General features: G+C 40.3%; 1 long non-coding RNA gene across 1 annotated transcript; it reads left to right on the plus strand.

The window, feature by feature from the left end:
• Window positions 1-2,723: 2,723 nt before the first annotated feature.
• Window positions 2,724-4,698, plus strand: LOC108896215 (uncharacterized). Its single transcript, XR_001963077.2, has 3 exons — window positions 2,724-2,739; window positions 4,268-4,348; window positions 4,665-4,698. It is a non-coding gene; the product is annotated as an uncharacterized LOC108896215 (long non-coding RNA).
• Window positions 4,699-6,725: the final 2,027 nt, after the last annotated feature.

Genomic DNA, 6,725 nt, shown 5'->3' on the forward strand with positions numbered 1-6,725 from the left:
TACCTCCTGGTCAGCTTTCTTTAAAGATTTTCTGGATATGTCCATCTGGGAGGAAACCTTGTGGCAGACCCAGTGACAGTCCTGGGAGGTTGCCTCTTGATCCTCTGGTTCCTGAGGAACTGCGGAGAGTGATGAGGTACATATGGGCTACCCTGCTTTCATCTGCTGCCACCGTCACCCAGACTCACACATGGCAGACAGTGGATGAAAAGGTTGACATGCTGATAAGCATGTATCACAATGTATCACAATGGCAAGTTGAAAAAAGCTCAGCTGGCTGCCATTGTGTTTACTGTACTACACTGGTTGTAGCTACAGCAAGCATTGTTGTCTGAAAGTATCTGAAGTGCTCTATTGTTGCATTTTTCCTGTAAGTAACAGGGAAGGTGCAGTAAATACTAATAAGGCTTGCTTTTTTTTTTTTTTAAGTCAAGCAATCAGCCAGGCAGGTTCTGATTTGGAGTCGGAGCAGGAAGGAACAAATGTTGTCAGCAAGGAAGTCAAGAAAGGCAGACATGCATGTGTATATCTGCTCCAAACACAAATTGTTTATAGTTGTTAACACACACACTTACAGAATTTTGTAGATTAAACTACCTGTCTCCTCTGTCGTAGATTTACTTTTCAGCAATATATTGGACATGGCATTTACAAGCATAGGTTGCAAGAAACTGTGCCATCATGTTGAAAACCTATTTATGTGCAATTGTACTGTCAATTCATTAAGTGTAGCTGGTTAACTTTACTTTCAAGTTACGCCTGTTAACTAAAATGTATTTTGTCACAACATTCAAAAGCTTTCACTCTGCTGGCTGCAACCTCACTGAATGCTTGTGCCACTGAGTATGCTCACACTGTGTTAGTTATTTGTGTTGTGGCATTTCTACGGTTTTGTAGCATTAGTCACTCTGATCAGCAGTCAGTGAGTGTTTCAATAGTCAATATGTATCCTTTGGAGGAATGAAGGCTAAACCTATTCCCCAGAGCCAAGGATGATAAACAGAGGATTCCAGTTCCCCCTGATACCTTCTCAGAGGATAAAACTAATGATGAGTTGACATATAAACCTCTCCATATTATATGATGTCAGGTTCATCCTACACAACAAGCCCTAAGTGATTCTTATTTAGCTCAGTAGACTAATGTTAGAGCAGATGTGACACCTCATCCTACTGATGGCGTCATCTGTGTGTGAAATAAACCATAACATATTCTGTGTGGTCCTTTGATGGTAAATCCATGGGGGTGATATGAGTATGTTTCCTCCCTTTTTTAATAAAGCAAAACTACAGCAGTTACCCAGCAGTCAGTATTAATACATTTACATGCTTGCAGGACAGGGTATCATGTTTTCTGCCAACCAGTATGGTGGCAGTTAGAGGCCAAAGGACCTCAATCCAACCTTAATCCTGAAAGGCTGTAATGTGTCAGCGTATTTGAATTCATGTGTGGCAGTTATTTTGTATTGACAGAGCCCGCAGAGAGTTTGTTGCTGACTATTTATCTTATCCCTCCAGTCTCCGGTGCTAAAGACCCAGACAATCACCATCTCAGATGTCACCAACTCCCTGAGAGGAACTGTGACCTACAAGGACATGCCCCTAGTTCACACTGAGACCAAGACCATTACATACGAATCAGCACAGGTGAGGGGAATTCTGGGAATTGCACACAACTTATAACTTTCACAAAACATATTCAGCTCTGATTAAATTCAATTCTAAATCAAAATTTTGTAACTTTGTATGCAGATTTTTTTTAAAGCTGTATTGCTACACATGTTGACATACAGAATGTTCACTGTAGGGGTCTGGCCCAGCCTGAAATTTTGACCTTTACCCAATAGGCATTACATATGTTTTTGTTGTTGTTGTTGTTGTTGTTTGTCTTTTTTTTTTTTTTTTTACATATCCATGGCTCCTTTCAGTTTTGTTGAAAAAGCCCCTTGATATTGGCTCAATAAAATTGAACAGACTTGGTAAGATTTAGTTACAATGCTTTACTGGTGCATACAGTATGAACAAAACCAATTTGCAGTCAGTTAAGTAATCACAAACTAGTTTCCCTGCACCTTGGTGGTCTGTGTCTAAGGAAGTAGAACTGGTGCAACAGGCAAATTGGTAAGAGCTTTTCAAAGTACTGCGATGTAAATGCAGCCATTTACCATTCCCCTTTAACCTGGACTCTTTGGATGTCCTGACGTACTGAGGCCCCCACAGCAGTTGCCCTGCTTTGTTAGTAATCCAGCCTTAATTATTTGTATTTTCTATAAGGTTTCAAATTTACAATTCAGTCAACAATAACCATCCATGCATTGATAGCTTATTTTTAGAAATAAAAACATTTTAATTGACAATAAAGCCAAGGTTCTCAAATACTAAAGTATTTTCAAACAACCAGTCACATAACTTAATCTTGATAAAATTTAAAACTTTGATGGTTTAGAAAATAAGTAAAGATTAAAAATTTAACTGGACAGGAAATTAGAGACATATTTGGTTAGTAACAAAAAAAGACCTGAGGTTCAATATCCAGCTCCAACGTCTTATAATTGCACAAATAAACAAGATCAGAGATAGCTGAGTGTGTTTAAACTGATTAACCTGTCTAACACTTAAAAGGTGTCTCTCCCACAGCCGGTGGACAACCTGGCAGAGAGAGGGACTCAGGAGTGCTGCTGAGTGCCCAAACCATCACCTCTGAGACCATCAGCACCACCACAACACCCAGATCACCAAGGTCTGCTTACTTCATTAATAGTCCCACAGTCAGTCAATACACAGATCAGCAGTACCACTACGCTGTGATGGACTTAATAGTGAGACATCAAGGGTCAATATCACTGGTGCAAGGGACTGAAAGTCTCTGCTTTCAGTTGATGATGAATGACCCCTTGACGTCACACTATTTAAGTATCTTGATGGAGGGTAACCGAGCCTGGCACCTCTTCCTATCAAAATCAGGAATACTTTTTGTTGTTTTTAATGTGGGCTGGTTTGAGTATTTCTGCCAATCTCCTGGGATTTTCATGCACAACAGTCCCCAGAGTTACTTAAAATGCTGCCAAAACCATCCAGTAAACCAGCAGTCATACTGAGAGAAATGCCTTGTTGATGAGAAAGGTTAGCAGAGCATGGCCACACTGGTTGGAGTTGAGAAAAGGCTACAGTAACTCAGATAACCACTCTTTACAACTGTGCCAGAAAAACATCTCAGAATGAACAACACATCCAGCCATGAGGCGTATGAGTTACAGTAGTAGAAAACCACATCAGGTTCCACTCATCAGCTAAGAACTGACCCTGATGGCTCTGGATTTCTGCTGAGGCAGCAGGTGGTAGAGTCAGAATTTGGTTCAACAGCATGAATCCATTGATTCTTGTGTCAGCAGTCCAGTCCAGTCCAGCAGTCAGTGGTGGTGGTGTAATGATGTGGCGGAGTGTTTTCTTGACACACTTTGGGCCACTTAATACCAATTAGTCATTGTTTGAATGCACCAGCCTATCTGAGTGTTCATCCCTTTATGGCCACAGTTTACCATCTAATGGCCACTTCCAGCAGGATAATGCTCCATGTCACAAACTGGTTTCATGAACATGACAGTGAGTTCAGTGAACTTCAGTGGTCTCTCCAGTCAGTAGATCTGAATCCAGTAGAACACCTTTGTGATGTGGTAGAACAGGAGATTGGCAGCATCAATGTGCAGCTGACAAATCTGTAGAAATGATGTGATGCAGTCAAATCAACATGGAGCAAGAATCTCAGAGGAAAGTTTCCAACATCTGGTGGAATCCATCCTGTATTGAGAACAACAGGAGGCCCTGCACAGTATTAGTAAGGTGCTCCTAATAAAGTGCTCAGTGAGTGTATTTTTAGGTTTAGCATGACCTACACTTACTGAGGTCTGTACAAAAGATGTACAGAGACTCCAGAAGTTACAATTATCAGAACTAACAATTATCAGGTTTAGAAGTTTAGTTCAGTTTAGTTCAGTATCAAAATAATCCACTGATAGCTGTCCGTCCATGGCAACATTAGACTTTCTGTTTATAGAAATGTATGTATACTCTCAAATGTCCCTTTGCTTTACAGTTTATGCATGTCTTGTAAACATCCATGTTTCCATGCATCACTGTGTATCACATTATTTCTAAACTAGTATTTCTAATCTATCTAGTCCTCTATTAAGAAAGGACACTGCATTTTATTTACAGGGTTTTCAGTTTTTCTTAGATCATACTCAGCCTGTTTCATCTCTCTATTATAGACGGTGAAAGGAGGGATCTCTGAGACTCGCATTGAGAAGAGAATCGTCATCACTGGAGACACTGAAATTGATCATGACAAGGTGAGAAATGTAAATGATGGAAGAGGAGAAGTGCTTTTTTTCATGTTTCACTGTTCACACTAAATCATGCTGTAATAATGTTGTTTTCCTCAAAGGTCTGTAGTAAGCAAGTGGCATAATTGTGTGTTGGCTCATTTATTGAAATGCGCGTATCCGTTAGAATGAGCCGGAATTATTTCTAGGCTTAATTTGCCTCATAGAGCAATTGTGCTCCTATATTAAGTAGATCTGTTCTGCGTGGAAGTCATTTTAATTAAACTCATAAATCGCATTCTTCTGAACAAACCTGGAATGCTGTCCTTTGATCACTACTCAGGCTTTGGCCCAGGCCATTAAAGAAGCAAAAGAGCGCACCCAGATATGTCTGTTACCAAAGTGGTTGTACACCAGGAAACAGAGATCAGCCCAGAGTAAGATAGACTGCGCTTTTGGAAGGTGAGTGCACACCCCTGAACCCTCCTTCACCCTCCCTTACCATTCTGACTGGTCTGACTGAAACTCTGACACAGATCATGCAGACAGAGGAAAACAGATAGAAGATCACATTCCCTTACCCTTACCAAATCTGTGGCTGGCGATGTATTCTTAAACCACAAAGCACCAAGAACCAAATTTACTAAGGCTTTCGTGCCAGATGCAACACATTCTTCCCCAAACACAATGCGCTGTATTTATCAAACTAATGTACGCAAACTGGAGTCACAGTTTTCATGTCATTTTTGTGTTTGCAATGTGTACCTCTCAGCACTGTGCATATATGGATTTTGAATAACAGAATTTAGCCAGCATGAGCCACATTTTTAAAGATATTTAAATGTGCATTTGGCTGCATTTACTGGCAGTAACATCCATATCCACTTTGTCCAGTCTGGGCTGCTGGACCTGATGCTTGTTCCCCATCTCCCTCTAGTTTGAGTAAGAGTTTTTTTCAAGTGATATTGGACCACATGGAATCAAGATAATTAATATCAATTTTCTCAGCTTTGTGATCAAGAACCTACCTGGACATGATGAGCTGCTGTCTTAGTAAACCACACACTGAATACATGCAGGTTGCTGTTCTCATGGAACTCATGGAAAACTGTAGCACTCATTTGCACAATCCCATTTCTTGGTAAATTTGGCCCTGACAGTTCTGCTTTAGAGGAAGCCAAATAGCAACATTTCACTGAAGTGGTTAAATACATTACATTGTACATGAATCATTATGAACCACTGAACATATGCTGGAAGCCACGACTGTAATTACACCAGCAAAACAATCCTGGCTAGACCAAGTAAAATGATGTAAACATGGCAATGGTGATAATCATGGCAAAGTAACATTACATAGCTCTTTATTATGACTCTGTTGATATTTAGTCACTGCTAAACATTCTGCTGTATTACACAAGTACATGTATGGATGTGGAGTGTGTTGTAAGAGTTTGGTTAAGTCTGTTTCAACATGAAACAAGATGTCTCAGCAGTATGAGGTATGTTAAGTAATGGTGCCCATGAGGCTTTAATTGTGGCCTTGTTTATGTGATGTTAAAGGGTCCAGGCTGGGGATCTGGTGTTGTTTAGCTGACTGACAGCCTGGTATGTAAACACAGTGGCCCTACCTCCCAATCAGTCTATGCAGTGATTGGGCTGTGGGCCTTTCAAGCCCTCAGTGCAGTCTGACCGACCATCAAGGCATGTAGATGAGCATAGCTAACACAAAGCTTCCAAAATAAAAGTAGTACAAGTAATGGTAATAGTAGTCTTGTAACAGCCTGTGTAATCCAGCAGTGGAGAAAAACAATAGAGGCCTACAGACCTGTTCCGTGTACTACAACTGCTGCTGTGTAACCAAATTTAGCTTTAATATTATTTTGGTAATAAAGCAACCGTTTACATTTCACATTTGTAGGTTTATCTTTCCAATTTCAAAATATCACCGGACAAGAGGTCAAAGTGTGTATATAATGTATTGGGAAAAGTCAACCTGTTAACAGTGTCACTTACATAGCTTGTTAGCAGTGGAGGTCATTAGGCCAGAGCTACTGTAAAGATAGCACAGGTTGGTGGGAATTTATTGAAACGCCTCATGCAATAATATAGTTTACACACACAGGGTGTAATTAGCTGCCTTCACCCAAAGCATAAATCTTCACTTCCATTAACCAGGAAGCTGGCTTTTGTGTGTCCATGTTGAGAACTTCTAGGATATACTTAAAGTTTACTTAGAAGCTATAAGTTTTCTGAAACCAACTTTGTAAAGAGTAGGAGAGGGGTAGGGATTTAATTAGCCTGTGAGACATTACCGAGAGCTTAAAAGCCCCCATGTACCTCAGCTTTACTGGCATATTCAGTCAACTTCAATGTGTTTACATCAGAGTAAAGCCCAAGAGCA

This window comes from Lates calcarifer, unplaced genomic scaffold, assembly GCF_001640805.2.
Source record: "Lates calcarifer isolate ASB-BC8 unplaced genomic scaffold, TLL_Latcal_v3 _unitig_4083_quiver_1032, whole genome shotgun sequence".
Classification (NCBI taxonomy): Eukaryota; Metazoa; Chordata; class Actinopteri; family Centropomidae; genus Lates; species Lates calcarifer.